Source organism: Acipenser ruthenus, chromosome 2 (genome assembly GCF_902713425.1).
Source record: "Acipenser ruthenus chromosome 2, fAciRut3.2 maternal haplotype, whole genome shotgun sequence".
Classification (NCBI taxonomy): Eukaryota; Metazoa; Chordata; class Actinopteri; order Acipenseriformes; family Acipenseridae; genus Acipenser; species Acipenser ruthenus.
Window position 1 is genome coordinate 13,050,602 of NC_081190.1, and position 26,100 is coordinate 13,076,701.

Genomic DNA, 26,100 nt, shown 5'->3' on the forward strand with positions numbered 1-26,100 from the left:
ATGCTTTTGGGAGTTATATTTTTCAACATTAACATTCCAGTCTTTTTATTTGTCACTGGTGCACAGTAGGACTACACTACAGCACCCAGAGTGCATTGCACATCCAAAAGGGTGCTGCCCAGCTGTTATGGACACGTTGCTTCAGTTCTTGATACAGAAATGTACTATTATCCTGCACCAAAATGATTCACTGTCAAAACAAGACTGTATGTAGGTTCAGTGTGTGCTGTTTTGTTTTATTAGTTTGTATGAGAGCACTTAGGTAAACAGTTATGGTATAGATACACTTGGGAACCTGACTGTTTTATTTATTTATTTATAACAGTAATGGTATAGAAAATCAAATTATTTACTTACTGCATGAAACACAATAAATCAATGATGGTAACTTTAATGCGATGATATACTGTAGATACAGTATAACAAATTAATCCATATAATATACTGTATTTATAAAACAGAGTGCTTTTAAATCTAAGATCCCATATGCTCTAGAGAAAAAGCTTCCCTAAGATACCTCAGTTATTTTATAGATAAAATATGCATTACCGAATTATACATTATTTCCCTTGATTTGTAATAAAATTGTCTAACAGTCATCCAGAACCCCAGTCATCCACAGAGTAATCTGCTTTTCAATACCTGCCTCAGCCCCCTCTGGAATACCGTTCCATTAACACAACCACGTGTTTATCTATTTATTTATTTTTAAATATTACTGCTTCCAAACATCTGTCTACCCAGAGTATAATCTGACAGATGAAAATGTCCATGTTTCTTGAGTTCTTTTTCAATATGTCTCCGGCCTGTTATCAGCTTAGCAGATAAGAAGAGAAGACTTTATAATGCCTGTGTTCTTGGCTACCCAACATCAAACATATTGGTTTTGAGCTTGTTTATATTGCAATTTGAATCAAAACCCCACATCCCCCTTTAAGCAAAGTAATCGCAGAAAATAAAGTGTTTTTTGTTTTCTTCAGAAAAATCATCTAAGATGCACTCTTCATTTATATGTCTTCTACTGGAAACAACACATCCTCAAATAATTGTGCACACGACTGTATGATAAGTTTACTGTACAAATACGGACAAATAACTTTCACTTCTGTGTACAGGAAGTACATCTTTTCTAAAGTGGATTGTAGTAAAATTAATACCAGCTACACTGTACTAAAATTGTAGATTATACTACAGCAATCCCTCCCAATTAAACCAAAATATGTTGCAAAACTAGCAAATGGAACTGATTCATCACATAAACGTGACCTTTCCTACAACGGAACTCGAGTTACCGCTGTGGAAACTGGGATATGTATTTCTTTGTCGTGTTTAATCAGAGATAACACCTTGCACAGGACTACAATCCCAGAATTCACTGCAGAGATGACCCATGTCAAAATAAAAGAGGACAGGGTCAAATAAGTTGTTTTTTTCAAGAATAATAGTGCTACTGTCATTGCGTGCAGTCTTTATTCAGCACAGTGTAGGTTAATAGTACCCACCAGAATACAGGCATATACTGTTGACTGTATGATAAAACATAACCTTAGAATGAGGTAAAGTGGTCCCTAATATTAACCATGTATGAAACTTTACAGTTGTTGACTAATCACTAACTGGTAATGATTGCATGATACAATAGGATGATAAAAAAAATGGGGAAACAATTATAATATCCGGCTATTGTAATATGTATTTCTTGGCTTAAGCCTGTTTTATTTTTTTTATGTAATTTCTTGATTTGCCTGTAAAATTATGTTGATCTGTGCTGGAGAAATCACGGCCCAAAAACATCACGAAACAGTCCTTATGGAAGATGTATTTGTGATTGGACACATGGTGTACTTTATAATCCAATCTAAATAAACTTCTTTGCATTGGGGATTATAAATGGAATAATTTTAAGATAACATAAATGAAAAACATCAAGGAGGTCAGGAGGTAATTAAAATATAGAAATATTGGGATTAGGTGGGCTTTTTTTAATATAATCAGTTATGGTTATTTTGAATAAAGGAAAGGGCTTGGACAGAATGATGAAGGTATCTATTGTAATAGTAATTATGTATTGAAAATGATAAAAAAAAAATGATGTTTGATAAACTGGTGATGCATTCAAATTGTAATATCCCCTAAATGAAAAAAGCAATATAACTCAATCCTTATTAAGAAACTCAATTTGTAATGATGCTTCGTCCCACACAGACCTGTTACTGTACTGCTACTGTACTGTTTATTATTTGTATACGTTTAGTAAATGTAAAACTAAATTACAACTAGGCCTAAAATATAAAATAAGACAACACTTTTATGTTCACAAACCTAGTAGATTAACACCCTTTATTAAATATGGACCATTTTCCCAGCATTGAAGACCACTGATAAGGCCTGCTCTGAGAAGGTTATTTTAAAACACAATGGCAAACCTGTGCTCCATCTTCAAATCATTCAGGTTATCATGCACATGTAAATGAGACCTCTTCCTGAATTGTGGGCCAACACCTGGCGGTAGTGCAGGCATAAAGACTGAGAGCAAAATATAGGGCCAAAATCCCTTCCCAGTGCAAAGTCTCATTGCGCCTGTTTTCCCTGACATAGCCCACTTTGCCTTAGCGTTAATGCCTTGACCCTGTGATCAAAACTGGGCCCCATGTGTTTCTTTCAAAAGGTCATATTTGAGACGTGTATAATGCATGTGCACAACAGGTAAGATGGATGGAATTACTGTTAGCTACAATCACTTCCAATGCAGTTCTAGCTTTCACAGTGCATTCTTCCATTCTTTAGTCCTGAACTGTCCTTTTCACATTGCTGACAGCAATAGACTACATTTTCTTTTGTCCTATTGAGAGTAGCGCTTCTTGCCAAACCATTTTGGAGTTATTTTCAGCTATATGTTGTATGCCCCTGGTGCAGAAAGCAGCATGAAACGTGGCACACATGTCTTTGACATACTTGCAAATAAAGTCTTACTTTAACTGGCATACATACTCTACAAGCATCTCTGTGCTGTAAATTGTAGGTAAGCAGGTAAGCATAAGCATCACATATATATATGTGTGTGTGTTATTGAGTTATTGAATGAAACCTGCTGAATAATGTTACGTTAACACATTGAATCACGTACCACTTTGTAGTTTTCCATATACTTTAAAAAAGTAAAAAAGATTTTGAAATCTAACATGAAATACTGTACTACTATTATGACTTCCGGGAGACGTTTGCGATGTAATTTTGTAGTTTCTTACATGATGTTAAATAAAAGATCAAAATTACGTTCATATATATATATATATATATATATATATATATAAATGATGTCAAAATCCTAAAATTCTAGGTGATGCAAAACTTTTGGCCACAGCTGTATAAATAAGTACTAAACCTAGACCACCTGTGCTACCTAGCATTAAAATAAAGGTTTCCCAATCCTACTGAAAGCTAAGTATGTGAGCAACATTAAAACAAGGGAGAGATGCAGATCAAAGGTGAATTAATGCTGCTGGCAAAACTGATCTATGGATGACATTTAGGCTAGATAACCCAGACACAGATGAATAAGATTGCCCCGAGTGTATCTACTAAATCACATGGGTGAAACAACTTAATATCTTTCTGCTTCTTCCATAATGATCCAAAGCAAGCTGTGTGCATAAAACAGCTGCTTCCATAAGTACAGTAGTAATAATGAAAAGAACCATAATCCTTAATACTTCAGCATCAAAAAGAATTCCAGAGAGAAAATTAAAATGCCAACAAGATTTATATTTAATGACAGCGAAGGTCTAAGACCTGAAGTGCCTTGGAATCAGCCGTCGGTGTAGAAAGAGTATAACCAATATAAGAAAACGGACAGTATTCTCCTTTCTTAGTTTGGGTTAAGATGTGATTTTAGAAAAGAAGGACATACTAAGGTGCACTGTATTCTTGGGTAAAACAAAGTGTAAAAAAGCAGGTCCACTTTAAAGCAAGAGCAGGATGGGTTATTTATTACGGATTACTTGACTGGGTCACGGGAGTTTAAAGTTGTTATGCCCCTGGTCTATTGTTCTGTTTCAATTGACATCAGAAAAGTCAGCACAGTTGAATCTGTTACATCTAAATTCAAGTCATATTTGTTTAAGAGTATTCTTTTGTAGATAACTACAAGCTATTGTGTGAGACATTTCTATGGCATTGTACTTATGTTTCATCATCTTCTTAACACTCTTTTTCCTTAGACCGCTATCTAAATCCTAAAAATAATTCAAGCCAAAAGGCGATGTTTAAAGATTCTAGTGGTAATGAATAATTCTTGGATGTCTGATAATTGTTATTCATGCTTGATTTATTTGTCATTCTTTTTATTGCAGAGGATTGTATCACAGTTTATTACACGGCTAACGACTACTCTCTTTCTTGAAAGCATTAAATAAACTTTTGGAACTGAAAACCATGGGATCCCTTCATTATGGTGGTCCACTATGAAAGGCACTATATAAAAAATAAATTATAATTTAAAATGGACATTGGCACCATAGAAACCCTTAGAAACAGGTGCAAAGTGTGTCTGATTCACCAACTTTACTGTTTTTTTCTGCAGCAAAACAAGTCCCAGTAAAATAAAAAAAATATATATATTTTTTTTCACCTCTGTCTGTCCCTCATGCTCCGCTTCACATACAGGTCAACTATGGGACAAGGAGTGTGGGTAACCTCGGACCTTTGACCTCCAGTTCAGAACTTACAATTCAACATAGATCAAAATGTGTGCATTTACAGAGATCGTTAAAAACTTGATCCCTGTTGTGGTTGAAGTAAATCTGTGGAACAAAAAAATAAGGTGATCCCACACTCAAAAATAGACCCATCCTCTATTTTCTCCTTTCTTAGAGTAGAACTGTTGATCTGATTTGGATAAAAAAAAAAATAGCTGATGATGCACAGGAAAAAGACAATTGCAGTATCTGAATGAATCTTATATGGGTTAAACAGTTCTGTGGTTTTCTGTTTGCTAACCTGCATGTTCTTGTCTATTCTTAAAGTGATGTCCTGTTAATCTGCCTTCCCACTGTGGCATTGTAGCCACTGCACTCAAGTCATTGGCTCAGCACAGCCACAGGATCATCCCGTTATCTCGAGGGGCTCATCAGTGTGATGCAGCTGAGTTTTCTGAAAGCACTTGAAAAAAGGAATAGACAATGTGAAATAGAAAAAAAAACAAGCAATTAAGCCACTACAAGAGAATTGTTGGTAATAATGTGCACTGGGTTGCTCCCAAAAGGGAACCAATTCACTGGCTTGACAGTCTCAGATTCTACATGTGATTAGTGATAGTCTCCAAACAGCAAATACAGAACCTGTCGACACACACATATACTTATATACAGTAGTAATTAGCATCCGATCCAGTGGAAAGTTATCACCACTTACAAGTCATGCCATTACAGATCTTAAAAAAGCATGATTTTTTTTTTCTTAAACTTTTTTAAAGAATTATTTTGTATTCAGTATTTTTGGGGGATGAAGACAACATCCAAGATGGTCTAACATATTAGATAAAAGGTCAAGGTTGCTCAACACACCCTTTTGGGTAACTGATAGGCCGCCAGCCTCTGTATATAATATATTATTTTTTATTATTCCTGTTTGGCAGGGATAGGGTTAATACTACCCCTGCCAAATACACAGGCCAACTGTGGCTGGGAATTAATTCATAATTAACAATCAGTTGATCCCAGCCACAGGTGTATAAAAGGAGAAGTCTCTCAACTTGTGGGTTGATGAACCCAGGATAAGGAGCAGAGCACAGCAGCCAAAACAAACCAAACCAAACCAAACCAAACCAAACCGAGGGACTACAATTCTCCTTTATATTTTCCTGGACTAAAAGCAAGTAACTACCTCCAGAACACCCCCAGAATCAACAGCTGCGTCTGTGAACAGGTATACCACTTGTTTATAACCTTCATCTGCCTGTGCCCTTTTGTATATAGTTGTGAGATATTAAAGACGTTTTTGCAACTGGTTCTGTTTAAGAGAGGACAGCCAAATATACTGCATTTGTTTACCAATCTCATTTACAGCTGCAACAGCAATTCATGAAAATGAAATAGTCCCAAATGTCCCAGGTGCTGCTGATTGTACTCAGGGGGCCGATGAAAGGACCATCTGCCAGTGAACAATTTAGAAGATATACGTTTAGTAAAACAAGCATGTGCTTATACTGTAACATGCAAGTTAACTGATGTGGCCCTAAGTTAGTATCCTGGGTTTTAATGTCATTTGAGCATATCAAATTATTTTAACATAGTCACACAGTGTAAGGACGGATACACTATGGAAGTGTGGTAGCTGGAGGATTTAATGTTGCTAAACAAAGTCAAGACTACTTAATTTCAAATGTACACACACACACACATACACACGCATACACGTCTATGCTATCAAGTACTATGATTTTCCATCAGCTAAGTGGGCACCATGACTTCCCAACATTTTCTTTAAACCAAATATATATAGAAGACTATGTTTTAAGCTCAACATTGATAATATTTGTTTAAATTAGAAAAAATATATTTAAAAAATAAACCACCAAGTGGGGACTTAAACCACGTTTACGCTACAAAGTGGGGTCCTGCACAGCCTGCAGTAGGACTGTGTCTGAGCCGCAGCCACTGCTGTTCTGCTGTTCACAACCATTACACAGACATGTTGCAGATTCATCTTCCTCTTTCTTACAATTCAGCATTTAGTAGTTCTGAAGTTCTAATTCTTTACTCTAGATTACAGAATCTTTGCAAATGATTATGAGAATGTTTTAAAAAGCTAATTTGTAATTTTTAGCTAAATTAATTATAACCATAAGATTATTTCTACTTAATTTTAATTAACTCTGCTAAGTTTTATCATACTAAATATCAATATATAAATATTATATCATATATAATGTCTAAATTATAATATTTACCTGACATATCATTTTAAAATACATTAATTTATATACAAAAAAAAAATGGAGAAAGAAATTTGTATTTCAGTGTGTGAGCATCATTCTGTACTATGCAAGTGGGGACTTGTGTCACTCAATACTATCGAAGTGGGGACTGTAATGTGGGGGTATTTATATAAAGGATTATGAACCTGGTGACGTTTAATACTGATAGAAAATTGAAAGCACAGTTAGCAGCCTAATTACTATAACTATTTCATACCAGGTACCTACAATGTACTGCCAAAGTGTACTGATATTGCACAAACACACAGCCGTGTGTGAGTGTCGTTTCACACTATCCAAGTGGGGACTCCAAACTATCTCAGTATTAATAATTATTAATCTGCTCATCAATTTTCATTCATGTCTGTTATTAACAACTCTAAATTATAACTCTTTGCTCTAGATTACAGTATGCTTGTAAATTATTATGAGATTTAAATACTTTTAAAAGATAATGGAAAACACAGTTTCAATATTGTTTCAGTTAAACTGATTATAATCATAAGATTATTTCGATGAAAGATTTTCATTAACTGCTAATTTTTTTTTTATCATACTAAATATCAATATATAAATATCATATTTAATATCTAAATTATAATATTTACATAACATATCATTTTAAAATAGATTAATTTAATTATATGTGCCTATATACAAAAAAATCTAAATAGAGAAAGAAATTATATTTTGAAACCTGAAAGATATACATTTAATATAAAAAAACAGTGTGAGAATGGTTCTGCGCTATCCAAGTGGGGACTTGTGTCACTCAATACTATCTAAGTGGGGACTGGGGCACTTGTCAGGATAGAAGGGAAAATGAATGGAGCAAAGTACAGAGAAGTCCTTGAGGAAAACCTGCTGCCCACTGCAAGAAAGCTGAAACTGGGACGGAAGCTCACCTTTCAGCATGACAATGACCCAAAGCACGCAGCCAAAGCTTCACTGGAGTGGCTAAGGAACAAAAAGGTAAATGTCCTTGAGTGGTCCAGTCAGAGCCCCGACCTAAATCCAATCAAAATTTGTGGCATGACTTGAAGATTGCTGTCCAACAACGCTCCCCAAAGATCTTGACAGAGCTTGAACAGTTTTGTAAAGAAGAATGGTCAAATATTGCCAAATCTAGGTGTGCAAAGTTGGTAGAAACCTATCCCGACAGACTCACAGCTGTAATTGCTGCTAAAGGTGCTTCCACCAAGTATTAACTCAGGGGGGTGGAGACTTACCCAATTATGATCTTTCAGTTTTGTATTTTTAATATATAATTTTTTTCTCAATAAAAACTTTTTTCCCCTTAACAGTGTGGAGTATGGTGTGTAGATAAGTGGAAAAAAAACCTCATTTAAGTGCATGAAACTCTGAGGCACTGACACAACAAAATGTGAAAAAAGTTCAAGGGGGTGTAGACTTTCTATAGGCACTGTGTGTATATATATATATATATATATATATATATATATATATATATATGTGTGTGTGTGTGAACATCATTTAGATTGTTTATTTAACATCATGTAATCAAAGAAACTACAAAATTATACAGCAAGAAGTCTACCGGAAGCCAGTAGTACAGTATGTCATGTTAGATTTTGAAATTTCATTAAGTATATAGAAAACCACAATGTGGCATGTGTAATTTATGATGTTAAAGTGACATTATTCAGCAGGTTTCATTTGACTTTATGAAGTTAATTCTATAGGATGATGCAAAGCTTTCGGCTATAGCTGCACTAGTACTATTATTATTATTATTATTATTATTATTATTATTATTATTATTATTATTATTAATAATAATAATAATAATAATAATAATAATAAAGATGTATAATCCAAAGAAAAAGATTGTTGTCTAGTAAATCCCTGTACAGATGTCAGTGTACATGCTGCCTAGTTTGTAATACAATAGCTTTACAATCAACTGTTACATTGTAATCCTTAATTCAGAGGGACAACTAAATAGATATGCTTATCCAACCTATTTATTAAAGAACTATATCAGAGATATAATCCTCTAATATGTTATCAAGCAGCTGGGTTTTCGATCTGTGTATTTCAGGTGCATCAGGTCTGAAGTCAAGAGATTAGGAAAGGTTACTGTCATTTTTTAAATAACACAAAAGCAGATTTTATGAAAAATGTCCTACAATGCGCCATCTGGGATAATATATTATTTGTATTTCATTATTGCAGTTTATTGAGTGAACTGATGTGACTTCGATATTTTTAATGGAAGAGTGACGTGCAACATGGATATCTATTTACGTAGCTTTTTGCCAAAGTGACAAATGCTTTTTGATAAGCAACACTTTCAAAAACAAACAAAAAAAACAATGTGGTATTGATACAGCATCTGAGGTGTTTACTTTGTTTTCAGTAAGCTAAAAGTGACATTTCAGTTTAGGGTGCTTGTGGCAATGTGCCCCGCCCCTGTGTGTATTTTTGTGTTTTATGTTGTATGTTGCGTGTGTTAATGTTGGTGTATTGTAGTTGGTACATGGGATATAATGTGGGTAATGAGCACAAGTGTTTAAAATGTTTAGGCACAGGGATTGCACTTCACTTCTCGTGCATTTAAAGTATTTAATATGTGAGCACGGGGTTCCACAGATTTAGTTCTCGTGCTGGGATTCAAGTGAATAATTAATTGATAATTGAATCCCAGCACAATTGTATATAGAGATGCACGTTTCACTCACTCTGGGTTGTGTGTTCGTGAGTGGAGAACGGGTGTGGAGAGGAGGTAAAAACTAAAAAGAAACCTGAGAAAACAATTGCTACAACGTGCTGGAAGCACCAGCATGGTACTTGATTTGTGTTTAGCGTTCATCCACCCTGTTTTGTTAGTGTTTATTTGTTTTGTTTGTCTGTTTATTTTGGCCTCAAGTGCCGTATCCTGTTTTCTGTTTTGTTCAAACCTTTTATTATCCGTGTGTTACTAAAACGATGAGCGCAACAGCGTCTCAGTTTCAACCAGAGTACTGCCTGTCTGTGTGTGATTCTTTCTGGCCTGACGTCATCCCTGCATCTAGCCTGTCACAGTGCTATATCCACCCGGGTTGGAACTGTAGTGTGCGAGATATATTTGTATTTGGACTAGTTAAAGTTGTAATCATATGATACCTTATTTGAATTCAAATCATGTAGAACCCACCACCATTGAAATTATCAGACTGGACAACGTTTCTAGTGAACATAAAGGAACAGTTTTATTAGAAATACAACTAAATAAAGGAAAAATTAAAGGTGCAACAACTAAACTAAAGTAATACAGAAAGGAAGAATTAACTAAACTAAACAGTACAGAAAAGAAAGTTTAAACAACGACACCCCACTCCCGCTGGTTGATTAGCGATCCAACACAATCTATGGGAGATTCCCTTAAAGGTTACAACTGCATTCCTGACAGCTATTTAAGACGAAAGTTAGTCTTAACAGGGGTATCGTTAGTAACACAAATATTTACTTTCGTTAATATTTGATAATCAAAGCATTACTAAATCAGTCTCATATACAGTATATGTTTTGGTTCAGAAGGCAATTCTCACTCTTGTGAGATAAAGACGCTCTTTGTGTCCAGACAACCTATCGAGAATCATCTCTTATCAAACAGCTACATTTTTATTCTACCCTTAAACACACATCAATTTGTATAAATCACATACAAACAATTACTACAGTGTTCATTAACTCAAAGCATGAATTGAAACAATAATACTTTTCTTACATTCTACCTTAAACAAAACGTTAATTTTACTTTAAGGTTTGCTTATTCTCAAGTTCATGAGAGTATTAAAACACTTATTGACTACTTATTGAATACTTAACGGACCTTCGCTGCCTCCTCCAGCTGATCCATGTCTTCAACAATACAGGTGCTCAAGGGCTTTCCTGCTGGCAAGGACAGGTCCAGGTTCCAGGGTCTGCCTTCCTCGCGTTTCGTCTCCACTTCAGGGTACGAAAGAAATGTCTTTGCAAAAACAAGAGTCATTAACTATTTAGGTATTCCACTGAAACAGCAATTCCTCCACCAATATGTGCACTCTTCGTCCGGTCATGTCTGGGATATTCCACCGCAAAACTCCAGCACATCTTTGTCACAGATGCATATATGGACACACAAATATATGTAAATATGATTTCAATTATTGAACATACCATTTTGTCTTACCTCATGAGTACTATAATTTGTGTGAAATGGTTGGACACAAGCCATCCAATCATAGTGATCTGTTTCATTTCAGATTATGTATCAAGTACTGTATATTGTATTAAAATATGGATGAGGATCTTTCAGCCAATCAGGGTGTACATTTTGCCTGCTGTACTCTGTGACACATGACAGAGAAACCCAATTCATGACATCAGCCATACCATTTTGAGTTTTTACCATGCTGTATTGTGCAGTATGGTTGATGTCACCTGCTGTAAAAAAAACAAAAAAATCGTACCTGAGGCACTTCTCGGAATTCCATTGAACTACAGAGTCAATTCTAAACAGTGACATTACAATCGGCCACCTACCTCAACCACTTATGGTATTCTCTTCCTCAACCAATGAGAATGACAATGGAATAAATGAAGGTTGGTAATAATTAGAAAACAACTACCAGCCTTTGCCATAGTTTTCAGCAAAAAAGGGATGAATGCCGTGAAACCAAACATGGCCCATGGCGGCTACCCAAAGACCACTCGGGGAATCGAGCATAGCCGATGACAGCTGCAAATGGGTTTACAGGTTGTAATGATGTTTCAATTAAGAACCCAAGTCGGCTCAAAATAAATATGTTACTCTAAGAGGTTAGTGCTGTATTACAGTATTTAGTGCACTATTCAAAAAAACAAACAAAAAAAAAAATCTATACTACTAGATTCAGGAGACAATTACAGCTTGCAAGCTTGCACAACTGTTGCCTGTAAGCTACAAACAGAAATTGAAAAGGTGTTAAATTGTGTTATTCTCTTTCCAGTTCGGTTAATCATGATTAAGATTCCACAGTGATGTTTTTTTTTTAGGTTTTTTTTATTTTCCACGTACAGGGGAAACAATATAGATTATGAAATGGCCAGGACAAACCGAGCACAGCAGGTATTAGGACACCACCCAGCCCTCACAAATCAGACTAGGACTCTAATACCTGCTACACAGGAAGTGAATTTATATCACTATGTTTGCAGCTTTCAGTGACAGGTATGCCAGCCAACATCAGCATATCCCAGACGAACAGTCTTGGCAGAAGAGCCTGAAGACGTATTTGTTGTGGTGGAAAATTTCAGTTTGTTGCCTTAGGGATGACAAAATGGAACATAAGAGTCACAAACATAATGGTTTGTGTTACAGCAGCTGTATCGTTTGTGTGGATGATACCTGCAGGAGAAGATTGTCAACTGATTTGAAAATATACACAATCTAATACCCTCCTCCACTTTCAAAGCATTTGGGTTATTGAAATGATTTAATTACGCTTCAGTCAACTAAACAAATAGAAGTATAGTCACGTTATACTGCCAGACAAATTCACAGTTTACAGTTTTAACATTAGAAGTAGGACTAACATATAATAAATTAATTTGGGCCTTGACAGTTTTTTCTACATTGGTCCCCTGCGATAATTAGCCTTGTTTGACCCTTTCTATAAAAATATATATATATACATGCATATATTTTTTATAAAGATTAAATTAGACGTTTGCTATAAAAATTATGTGATCATCAATTTCAATATTACAAAGGCTTTAAGAGACCAAAAGGAAAGGATTTATTTAACAATAATAAGGAAATGTACAAGAAGAACAGCAAGCATCATCCTACTGTATCCTGCTGGCCATGCATCATTTTATTTCAGATGTATTTTTACAACACTAATTATTGTGTACGCATCTCTGGTGTTCAGATGAGACCAGTGATGCATGGGATACCGTTTGTGGATAGTAATATTTCACTTTGTATGTATTAATTGCTTTCTGTTCTCACTATGCCTGAAAATGAACTAACCTGACAAATTGGCTTGAAGGATCATAGTTTACAGAAGGACAACTGAAGTGTTTCTCTTCATGTGTTCTACAAGAAGTGAAACGGCAGACATATTTTCATGGAATATCTTTTGAAAGCAGCAGAATGTATAATTTACCGTAGAACTGAAATAATGCGATAAAGTATATTTAATATTTGATAATCCTCTACTGACATACAAACATGCCCTCACAATATATGTCCATAGAAGGTTATCAGGTATATTTTTAATTATTTACATGTAGGACCATTGTTATTTCATTTGATGATAAACCACATGCAAAATATTAATTTAATTCTATATGATCTCGTATTCTGTGTATTCCAAAGAAGATCATAAGGCCAAAGATGTCAATATGCTATGTCAATATGCTATTGGTTACATAAATAGCACATTGTCCACTTGAAAATAAACATATTCAGAAAGAAGGGAATTATAATAAAGTCAAAGTATAGCTTTCAACCTAAGACCACCATCTACTGGCATCCCCAGTAGCTGCAAAGATTATTGGCATTTAAGCTGTAAGTGAATCACAGTAGGAGATGGTGACATATAGTGAAAGTCACAGTCACGGTTTAACATGAGTAAATTCGCAGTCTCTTCTCTGTGGGATGCTTGCTGCTGTGCCACTGCCTGGATTTGATAAAGGCATAAGGTCAAGTCCTGTGCAGGTCCATGAACAGCACCGTCCATACTTTAATTATAAAAGTGTGGAGTGACTGACAGGGTTTGAAATAGCACGGATACGTTTTCTTAAATGTTTAAAACAATACAAGGGCACATTACTGTGTTCCCTGTGGCTCGACTGCTAGAAACAGATCAGAGGTAGTGCTTACAGTATTCAAAGTATGTTGTTACGAATAAAATAATGTTTGATGTTCATGGTCTGTTGGAGCCAGTTGTTAAATAGATATTATTTCAATAACTTATGAGTTAAGCTTTTGTGAATATGACCCAATGTTACTGCTATTATACATCCACAAATAATCTTATAATTACTATGCACTGTGTGTGTGTGTGTGTGTGTGTGTGTGTGTGTGAGTGTGATCCAGATTTGTAATTAATAAAGGATGGAAATATTCCTGAGCTGTTTTCTCCAGATATAGCCACCATATTTATGAATTGTAAACCAGCTACAATGGCGGTATGGTGGGATGTTAGCCATTGCGTTATCGTTGCTTAATTATCTAGTATGTAACTACCCCGTATCTGCTCGAAATACAGGTGTGTTTTTTCTGGTTATCTTCTCATTACCTGGGCAGTTTTTTAGAGAAGGACATCCTTTAGAGACTAGACGGTAACTGGGGACTGTGAAATCAACACGGCATCACTTGAGTTGAACACATATTTGATGGATCTCACAGTAACCTACAGCAGACCAGGTTACAGTTTTTATCAAATCATTTACACAAATCTTTTACAGTGGTTTAATTCTGATTTAATCTGATTGGTCAATAGCTGGTCTCTAATCAGTTTTTATCCTTTAAATTGTTATTAATCTCCAATCCAATCCACCAAAAAACATCTGAATCTGCATTTTTGTAATTTACCTTTTTCTTGCTTGATGAAAGGAGATCTCTTTTCTATTACATGCCCTCTCGACGTTGTCTTTCAAAGCACGTGGGCTGAAGGCTGCTTCCTTGGTGTTCTATTGTGTTCAGTCTACTGGATATATTTCATTTGAAATCAATAAACAAAGAAAACAAATTCTTTATATTTTTGAGAGTAATGTTTGGTGCGTCAGTGGCAATTCAGTAACCAAACTAATGCATGTATCTTTACCCTTAACATAGACAAAAACAAAACAGTATTATAATAACACACAAAAGAATACATGTATCTTTACCCCTAACATAGACAAAAACTAAATAGTATTATAATAACACACACACAGATCCCCAGAAACACAACCCTACTTTCCTTAGTATTGTAGACGGTATTGTCTACCCAATGTTGCCATCCAACATTGGTCAATGTCATTTTGCTCACTGGGTCAACAACAAGCATAACGTTTAAAAAAAATCTAATTTTTGACCAGAATTTCAAAAATAGCTTGGCACTCGGTTGTAGAACCAGCATTGGCCCATTGTTGCTCCCCAACCATGAGAGTAATCCCACCATATCAACCTATTGCCAATACATTATCGCCAAAAGTATGGTGCTATCTGTTCTTTTATTGCTCATTTTCAGAGGGATAGTTGACAAGAGGAGCCTTTTCTTTACAATAATTTGACTTTTGCCTTCTGTTGGTGGGTGCTACATTGCTATGGAAATTCTTTACCATATGTGGGTAAATATTCACAGAAGTGATTGCTTTATGTATTTCATTTATATACATGTTTTCCCTTGTTTTATCAGTTGAAATTGGGACTATGTCATGTCCTTCTGCAGTCTGCAATGATCTTTTGTCACGTCAGTGTTTTACTATTGATTGTATGACCAAAGGAACTTTCATTTTATTACTTCTCAGTTTCTCATGGATGGTGGCTGTAGGAATGGTGTTTATTTTGAAGCCCATTTATTTGTGGCTGTTATGTGTGCTGTCTGCTTTCGGAGCTGTACTATTTTCTGATTCCCGTTCCTTGTTCATTGGTTTTGTTTCACTCGAAAATGGGCTTAGTTACTCCCCTATTTTTGTTTTGATGGTTTCTATTTGTATTGTATGGGTCTGGATCAGGCTTATAATAATGTTTGAAGCGAATGATACATATTTGTAAAGGTTTAACTTAGGAATATGTATTGAGGGGTTTTTAAAAAAGATATATTTCTTAAACTAAAATAAAGAAAGATTAGATCCCGCTCAGCAGCAAGCGTACCTCTATTATGACAATCCCACCGACAGCCTATGACAGGCCCTGCCAAGGTTGTATTGAGATATGACGGGCCCAACTTTATGGTGACATGCATTGTATATATCAATATTGAGTGTATACCTGCTGTAAGGTTTGTTTACTTCTTAAAAATAATAAGTCAGTCTTCTTCAAGAAATCTTCAATCAAAGGAGTTTAATTCGGGAACAAAGCAAATACAAAGACGCAATCTCATGCAGAAGCTGCAGGTAAAATCTTGAACAACAAATACTGCAGGTCAAAACCTACAGGTCTCTACAGATGGAAATATTGAGCGACAAAATACAAGTTACAGACATTAATATACAGGCCAGGTTATCTCCCGCAGGTAGTAGCGATCTCCTGTTTCCATCAAAGAACAAAGTTAGCCCCCCTTTCCTGAAGGCGCGCCAGCCAGCACACAATGACGACACCTTTAGAACCAGTTACAGTTGGGTCGATTGTGTGTTAGGAGATGTTTCATTTGGGTCGATGGTGTGTTAGGAGATGTTTCAGTTGGGTAGATGGTGTGTTAGGAGATGTTTCAGTTGGTCGATTGTGTGTTAGGAGATGTTTCAGTTGGGGCGATTGTGTGTTAGGAGATGTTTCAGTTGGGTAGATTGTGTGTTAGGAGATGTTTCAGTTGGTCGATGGTGTGTTAGGAGATGATTCAGTTGGGTCGATGGTGTGTTAGGAGATGATTCAGTTGGGTCGATGGTGTGTTAGGAGATGTTTCAGTTGGGCTGATTGTGTGTTAGGAGATGTTTCAGTTGGGCTGATTGTGTGTTAGGAGATGTTTCAGTTGGGTCGATTGTGTGTTAGGAGATGTTTCAGTTGGGTCAATGGTGTGTTAGAAGATGTTTCAGTTGGGTCGATTGTGTGTTAGAAGATGTTTCAGTTGGGCTGATTGTGTGTTAGGAGATGTTTCAGTTGGGTCGATGGTGTGTTAGGAGATGTTTCAGTTGGGCTGATTGTGTGTTAGGAGATGTTTCAGTTGGGTCGATGGTGTGTTAGGAGATGTTTCAGTTGGGGCGATTGTGTGTTAGGAGATGTTTCAGTTGGGTAGATTGTGTGTTAGGAGATGTTTCAGTTGGTCGATGGTGTGTTAGGAGATGATTCAGTTGGGTCGATGGTGTGTTAGGAGATGATTCAGTTGGGTCGATGGTGTGTTAGGAGATGTTTCAGTTGGGCTGATTGTGTGTTAGGAGATGTTTCAGTTGGGCTGATTGTGTGTTAGGAGATGTTTCAGTTGGGTCGATTGTGTGTTAGGAGATGTTTCAGTTGGGTCAATGGTGTGTTAGAAGATGTTTCAGTTGGGTCGATTGTGTGTTAGAAGATGTTTCAGTTGGGCTGATTGTGTGTTAGGAGATGTTTCAGTTGGGTCGACGGTGTGTTAGGAGATGTTTCAGTTGGGTCGATTGTGTGTTAGGAGATGTTTCAGTTGGGTCAATGGTGTGTTAGAAGATGTTTCAGTTGGGTCGATTGTGTGTTAGGAGATGTTTCAGTTGGGCTGATGGTGTGTTAGGAGATGTTTCAGTTGGGCTGATTGTGTGTTAGGAGATGTTTCAGTTGGGTCGATTGTGTGTTAGGAGATGTTTCAGTTGGGTCGATTGTGTGTTAGAAGATGTTTCAGTTGGGTCAATGGTGTGTTAGAAGATTTTTCAGTTGGGTCGATGGTGTGTAGGGAGATGTTTCAGTTGGGTCGATTGTGTGTTAGAAGATGTTTCAGTTGGGTCAATGGTGTGTTAGGAGATGATTCAGTTGGGTCGATGGTGTGTTAGGAGATGTTTCAGTTGGGTCGATGGTGTGTTAGGAGATGTTTCAGTTGGGCTGATTGTGTGTTAGAAGATGTTTCAGTTGGGTCAATGGTGTGTTAGGAGATGATTCAGTTGGGTCGATTGTGTGTTAGGAGATGTTTCAGTTGGGTCGATGGTGTGTTAGGAGATGTTTCAGTTGGGCTGATTGTGTGTTAGGAGATGTTTCAGTTGGGTCGATTGTGTGTTAGGAGATGTTTCAGTTGGGTCAATGGTGTGTTAGGAGATGTTTCAGTTGGGTCAATGGTGTGTTAGGAGATGATTCAGTTGGGTCGATGGTGTGTTAGGAGATGTTTCAGTTGGGTCGATGGTGTGTTAGGAGATGTTTCAGTTGGGCTGATTGTGTGTTAGGAGATGTTTCAGTTGGGCTGATTGTGTGTTAGGAGATGTTTCAGTTGGGTCGATTGTGTGTTAGGAGATGTTTCAGTTGGGTCGATTGTGTGTTAGGAGATGTTTCAGTTGGGCTGATAGTGATTGGCACCTATGCTCAAAGTCAGTTTTTTAAACAACAATTTGTAAACAAGCTTCATCCACCCAAGATCAAAAGGGCTCTTTGAACCATAAAATAACCAGTTTGTTATCCTGATTCTTCAGATATGCAGGCACCTTTTGCTGGGTGGAAATTTACAAAGATACAAGGACAGAGTCTCAATGATTTCTCACTTCTCTGGCATTTAAAGGGGTACATAAAATTATTACAATTTATATAAAACCTCACACCTATTAAAAAAGTTTTAGTACACTAAAACCAATGTGACATAGTGCCTGTTATCAACACAAATAGAATTTCAATATTTTATTGATCTAAATAGAAGCCTGGTAAATTTGAATAAATAATAATACATTTTATTTATAGAGCGCTTTTTTCAGACCCAAAGCACTGTACAAAAACAACAATACAAACATACAATATACAAAGGGATAGGTAAAATATCATTTCAATAAAACAAATCAAAAGTTAAAATAAATCATCAAAAGCTATCTTAAAAAGGTGTGTCTTTAAGCGAGATTTAAAAATATCTCAAATAGATCTGGGCAGCATGATCTATAGTCGTGGGGCGGCACTACAAAAAGCTTGGTCTCCCATAGTACGGAGGCTAGTCCTAGGTTGTATAACAAAATTGCGCGCTGGAATGTACTCTTGCAATAGATCTCTCAAATAAACAGGGGCAGCACCATTTAAGACCTTATTATTATTTATTATTATTTATTTCTTAGCAGACGCCCTTATCCGGGGCTTATAGGTAAGGAGCAGAATTTTGTAGTCAACCCGATACCTCACAGGGAGCCAGTGCAGTTTATACAGTACAGGTGTTATGTGCTCACAAGAAGAGGTATGAGTTCAAACCCGGGCTGCAGAATTCTGCACATACTGACTGAATTGTGTACTTTGGTTGGTATGTCACCCTACCTTTTATAAGCTCACCTGTACCGTACGTGTATGTTACCCTGTGTGATACACTGCTGTTACTGATTCTGTACAGTACCCTGTCAGTGAGATGAGGAGGTTCACGCCCAGCCTCCGTCCTGTTACACCTGCAGTTGCTCATTGTCTTTGCTCTCTCTTTCTCCCTGATTCCACCCATTATGCTCCTCTCACTATACTTGTGGGGATCAATTGTTCTCACATGTTTGTTTTTTTTTAATCTCATGCTGTCAGTCTTTTCTTCAGGAACAAAAAAATGTTCAGGAAAACACTATTCTTTTAATAATCATGTTATGTCAGTCATACCTCAAACAGGTCGAATGTTCACTGGAGCAGAAGTCGTACAATGTTTTAGACATGCACTTCCGATGCATGGAATGTGCATGGTATGTGCGTGCTACATCACATAAATAGTGTGTGGAGAGCGAGTGACGACTTTCTAAGCTGCACGGAAACCCAGCCAATGTCTGCTCTCTGTATGTAAGGCAGTTGTTCTTACAGTCTGTATTACCTCTCATTCTGCATAGATCAGTACCAAAAATCATCCCACAGTGAGGCATGAATCGCCAGTCCTGTCCTGGTGATGTAATTATTTCCCAGTGGCACTTGGGAACAGTGTGGCTTGGAAGCATCGCTCATCGCCAAGTGTACAGATGTTTCTAATTGCTTTCCATTACCAAGAATAACAGCTGTTTATATCTATCTGCAAATTCACAAGAGTTCCAGGCTGTTAGGATAACATATCCCACCTGGTCACCATCACCAGTTGTCATCAGTTGAGGTGAACATTGCCAGGACCCCCCTTTGCATATCCCCATGTCAAGTCAATTTGTGTGTCACCTTCAGCTATCCACATTCTGTTCCAACAAATGCAGCCTGTTTGTATTGTCCTGTATGCAGGGAAATAAAGTCGATGAGTGTTTTAAAGTGTCTTTATGTATTATTATATATTTTACTTAAAGTAAATAAAACAGGCAAAGATCTTTGACCTGCACAACAAGTTAAATACATATTTCAAATAACTTTACCATAGTTCAGCTCCCTTGATCAAGCAACTGTTGGCTTCTCAAAGACACTGGCAACAAAAATGGTGTTTTGTGCCATTATAAGATAGATGTTTTGTGCTGTGAACACCTGTCTCCCAGTAACCAGGCTAAAACTATCAGAGCACATTTTAGACAGGTCCCAAAACAGCCATTCGAGAGAATTGGATGCTTATAACAAGCTGCTTTATTATTTCTTCAGCACTATAAAATACCAGCAGGAAAAGCAGACATGCAGGAACTACAGGGGCCAAACAAAGCGGAAGGCCAAGCCCCAAAGTATGACGTATGGGTACTTCCTGGATCAAGCTAGGTGGTCATCCAGTAGCCATGGAAACATAGACATACAGAGATGCAGCTGCTAATTGAATGTATAAGTAATCCAGTAATCAAAAAGGATTAAAAACAATAATATTAGAATTACAAAAATAGAACAAATGATGTACCATCTTTATATCTGATAGTTTCCCATTGTGAACAATGGTAATTTCGTAGAGGAGAAATGTGTAATTCCAGTATGTAAAGTTCATTTAATTTGTTACTGAGTTGAGTTTGTTTGTTTGTTTGGTGTCTGAAACCTCAAAATAGTCAACAATTGAGGAGTTGTCAGGAGCTGAGGCATATTTATTCAGCATTAGCCTGGCCTTAATTATTAACGGTAGGTCAAACATTCTTGTATGTAGAACATTTCCCTGAGGAATAGGGTTTGTTATGTTTTAGTCTCATTGTTCTAGCTGGAGAGGGTATGGGTGCCATGAACGGTGTAATAATTTCAGCCACTGCAACTGAAATACTGCTGAGCATCTGTGTTTACTGCTGTACTGTACAAAAATAGATGAGACAAACATACTGTATCCGAGGAGAAAATGACTAGATTCAGGGCTTTTTAAGGATTTTCGTCCCTGGTTTTCCTCATACATTTCCTTTCATGGGGCATCAACCTTAATCGTATTTAACAGTGACAGCCTGATTCTTATAAGGTATTTTCTTTCCCCTCACAGTGGAACTCTGTCCCTTTCACTTTAGATTTTCAATATTTACAGTCTTTTTTCATTACATGTGGATCAACTAAATTTGAAAAACATCTATATTCTGAAGGGGGGGGGGGGGGGACGAAGCATCACGTCTTCTTTTACACTTTCACGTTTTTTTTTTTGTTTTTTTTTTGCTTATGAAGCACAACAATGATCTGTATGACAGGGAGCCCTGCCAACAAGAGCAGAATGTCATTATGAGAGGAGGCTGCTGCAGGGCTGCCACCATCATAGGGAATTTATCACCAGAAGTGATGATGATAATGGACTTTGCTGCAAATGACTTTGGATGAGCAGGATTTTGGCAAGCACTTCAAATTCCACGAGAATATATACAAAAAACTTAAAACGATATTTGTACTGAGCCTGGGGACGAATAACAGCCATCCGGTTCAACGTGTGTGATGTTACATTGAAAACAGGGTGAGATGATACCGGACTGGAACTATTGCATTATGTGACACAGGTAATACATTCCCAGCCTCGTCAACTCACACTTCACACACTTCTCAAGCAGCAGCAGCAGTCCTAGCAGGCGAGACTTGTGTGGTTCTCTTTAGACTATTTATAAAACAGCACTCCATCTGAAAAGTCTCTAAATTGCCTCCTACTGTATAGTAACTGGATCATGTTTGTTCTGTTGTGTTAATGTTATAATTAGGTACATCATGATAAACCAAGGAAATTGCTTTTTTTTAAAACAGTTAGAGGCTACATTGGTGCTGTTTTAAAGCAATATGTGCAATGTATGATCATTTGAATCATTCCATTTAGAATCGTTTTCCTTAATGAGCTTTAATATTAACAGTTAATGTCTACATGCCTGTAATATATATCTATATAAATCAACAATAACCTCAACTACTGGAATGAGAAAATGTAAGTAAAAATACCAACAAATGAAAATTTACTTTTAGGGAGCCTCACATGCCAAGACATCAAAATCACTGTACATCAAAGAATAAGAATAAGAATAAGGTGCCATCATCTGGATACAAATACATAATAATAATAATAATAATAATAATAATAATAATAATAATAATAATAATAATATGCATGTATGTGACACCCTAGTGTACTATCTTTTTTAATTTAAATGAACTTTGTATCACAAGTATATAATATAAAGTGTTGAAGTAACTTTGTGAGCTGGCTTGCTACCAGTGGAAATTAGATTTATTGATTGATTTACTGAAAATGTGGACTTATTCCAGAGATAATTACTTCTGCTATAAGTTGATCTGGCTCAAGTACAGTTTGTTTAGTACTGTAAATCATAGGGTTTTACTAACCATTCCCTGTTTACAGTATGCTACTGTACATCATCCATAAACACTCATCATAAATTATAAGTCAAGTAGACAAACTATTATGCACATGCTTTCTTAGGTAATAAATACATTGCTGGCTCCTCCCTGTGGAATACATGTGGGAATGGTCTACCATTATTTTGTGAATGTGCACGTGCCTGATATACCAATATGTTAAAAGGCCTGTATAAACACAACACACATTAAATAGTGAAGTATTAGTACCACCTTCTCTTAAGTGACCCCTAATGAGGCAGGCACTACTCCCCAAACGATGAGAGTCATTCACACTTGTCATCTGCAGGAAGATACAAAAATAGCTCAACTCATTACACGAAAGAAGCCATGAGTGAAAAGGTTTGCCTGCTTGATAATATAGTTTTTCTTTATACTGCTGTACATACTGAGCCACCAGCACCCAAAGCATTAGGGTCCAAGCTGTTTCCACCTGTTTTTTACTGTTGGATTTGTGCCTATAACTCTTTAACAATAAAGGTTACAGGTACGTGTCATATATGAAATGAATGTGCACACACTAAAAGTGAAATAGTCTGAAACTCACCCTGTTCAATACAGATAACAAAAAACACAGAAAAAGAGAGACGCTTTTTAGAAAAAAAAAATTTTATTGTTTGTAAAAAATATTTTTTAGTATTTTGTATTTAATTATATCCTGATGTAACTATCACTGACACTGTTATCTGCTCCGTTACTGAATCGTATTTTGTCATACTTGTACTTGCTAGAACCAAAGTCATTGTATTTATCTTGCTCTTAATTGTATTATTACTTGTACTGTGATTCTTGAAATGTATTTTTGTTTACGACTGTAAGTCGCCCTGGACAAGGGCGTCTGCTAAGAAATAAATAATAATAATAATAATAATAATAATAATAATAATAATAATAATAATAATAATAATACTAACAAAACACAGAGAAGAGGTAACCAGCGCAGAGAGGAGTGCTGGCTCACAGAGTGACCCGGTTACACTGGCATACATACAAAATAGCTATAGGCAAATACATAACAATGACTAAAACTGTAATGACCCACTAAAAGAGAAGAATAAAGGCTGCCACACACCAGAGGTGATGCGATTTTTTAATTGACGACGAGATACTTTCGCAGCAACATGACCATACACACAGGCGATGCGACAGGTTTGAAAACTGCCAGATCTATACAACTGTTAAAAATTGCTATTGACAAAACTATGATCAAGACTGGTACATATTCGTCAACATGATATGGAAATTATGAGCGTCTTCCCTGACGGTTTTTCAACATTTATGGCAATAAATCGTACACACCAGGCTTATCCAGTTTCTTCGAAATGGATTCTCATATATTGTCTTTCAAATCTGTATCTTTATAATTGTGATGACCTTTGTCATAAAGCTCTGGCTATTTTTTCAACGGCAAGTATTATTGTTTCCTCCGTCACTCTGGATACTGCATCCCCCTGCTGGACCACGTGCATTGAAGCTGTTCTGTGATTGCTCAATGCCCTAGTTGACATGCGACAAATCACAAAAACTAGGATTCAATCCTATTTATTTTGCGTCACTCCAGTGCCACCCCAGTGCCATTTCTGTGTCGCCTGTCGCGTCGCCCTTAGTGTGAAAGATACTTATCAGAAGTATAGGTTCTATTCATTTTGTTGCATCACTGTACAGTTTTACTTGCCACATCGCACCTGGTGGGTAATAATAGGCATTCAGCTTGTTAGAAATCCCAACAGATAATACTGAAGGTTAGGCTGGAGAGGTTTGATTTCAAAATGTTCTGGGGCCAAACAATTATATCAAATGCTCTCACCCTCATTACAACAATATACTTGAAAGCCTCGGATTTTGTCTGCGAGATCAAAGCAGGCTGCTATCATGAAAGTATAATTTTATGTGATGCTGGCGTCCAAAGTATAATGGCAGTGAATGTGTTAGCTGTATAAGTAGGTGTTTTAAATCTGATCCTGGTCAGTGAATTAATTTTGCTACTTTAACAGGTTCAAGAGTTCAAAAAACATGCAACCTTAGATGCAGAGGAAAGACAGGATGTAAACAAATATGTCATGTAGATATCTTCTGACTTTGTTTGGGACATATTTCTATGAATAGCCTTTAGTTTGTAATGTGATGGTTGCACTCTGGCTTTCAGTTCAGTAAATACATAGTGTAAAAGATAGCGGGGGAATGATGCCCAACTTTTCTGATTACAGATGATGTAAATCACACGTCCAAGGTCTAGCTTTCGAAAAGACAGGAAGCTTCCTGTACATTTGTAGGGAGTAGAATGAGGACTGATGGGTTCCAGTAAACAATCCACTGACTGACAATGGCCTGCACAACTTGTGAAGACTAGCTGAAGATACATGCCACACACATGTCACAGGCCTAAAGGCAATCAGACAAAATAAAACCAGCTGGAAAATAAACCACTATGGGCAATCAGCTGTCCAAAGACCTTGTGAGTTCTACAGGGGTTATTGTTCTACAGGGGTTATTGTTCTATAGTGGTTATTCGGTTGATCTAAATAGTGAATGATCTAAATAGTGATGTTCTTAAAGGGGTTATAGCTAATGAAATAAAGAAAAAAACATCTTACCTGTCATGCACTCCCATTTGCTGTGTGCTACAGATTATTGTGTGCAGTTTTCGTATAACAAACCTGTTTAACAAGTATACCTGGTACAATGCTAGGTTAAAGGAAGCTGTCAGTCTGAATGCTTTACTTTCACATAGTCTGTTACTCTTGCATTTCCATGTTGTGTTTTCATCCAAACAACATATGGGAGACCTGTATGTTGCATGACAATTTATCGAATTAAGTCAATGGCTAACACCTTTAAAATTCCCCCTAGCATGACATGCCATGACATACAAACCTTTACATACTCACATGCTATTAAATATTTTGATATTCAGGACTTTGGTATATGAGGGCCTTGTTTAATAAATACCATTTGAAACTCTATGACACTCACCGACCTTGAGTTTGATTTACTAAAAAAGAAAAGGAGAAACGCTATAGGGGTCCATCCACTAAACCACCCATGATCTCCATTTGTAATGCATATGTTTTCCATAAACCCCATAGTCAATTCACTAAAGTCTCCTGTGCTTCTAGGCAGCAACTCCCTTGTGCATTAATTAATATGTATGATCTGACTAACTGGGTAAAACTAACCTGGATGAAAAGGCCTAAAGACCAAAATACCTTGCAACAACATCATAGAACCATGTGTTGGTATGACTTTACGTCCACAGACCTACTGGCAATAGTAAATGTAGATTTCAATGTATTCTAAAAAAGAAATATTTAGGTTTCTAATGTTACTAATGTGAACAACTCTATATATTACAATCAACAGTAACAACTACTCCAAACCAATCAGAGATGCAACTGAATACTGCTAGCAGTTCTCGTCTTGTTTTTTTTTGTACCAATGTTTTTCATATATGCATTATCTGAGTTTATTACATTTATGTTCTTTATTCAACCTGTCAAGCGCTAAAGACGTTTTTAATTACAGAAACAATACTGCATAAATGAGAAAGAAACTGTTTGCCACCTCTTGGTTCAGTTCACTAATCACATTCTGCAGTATCCATCATCAGCTTCCAGACAAAGTGCTTCAAGACGAC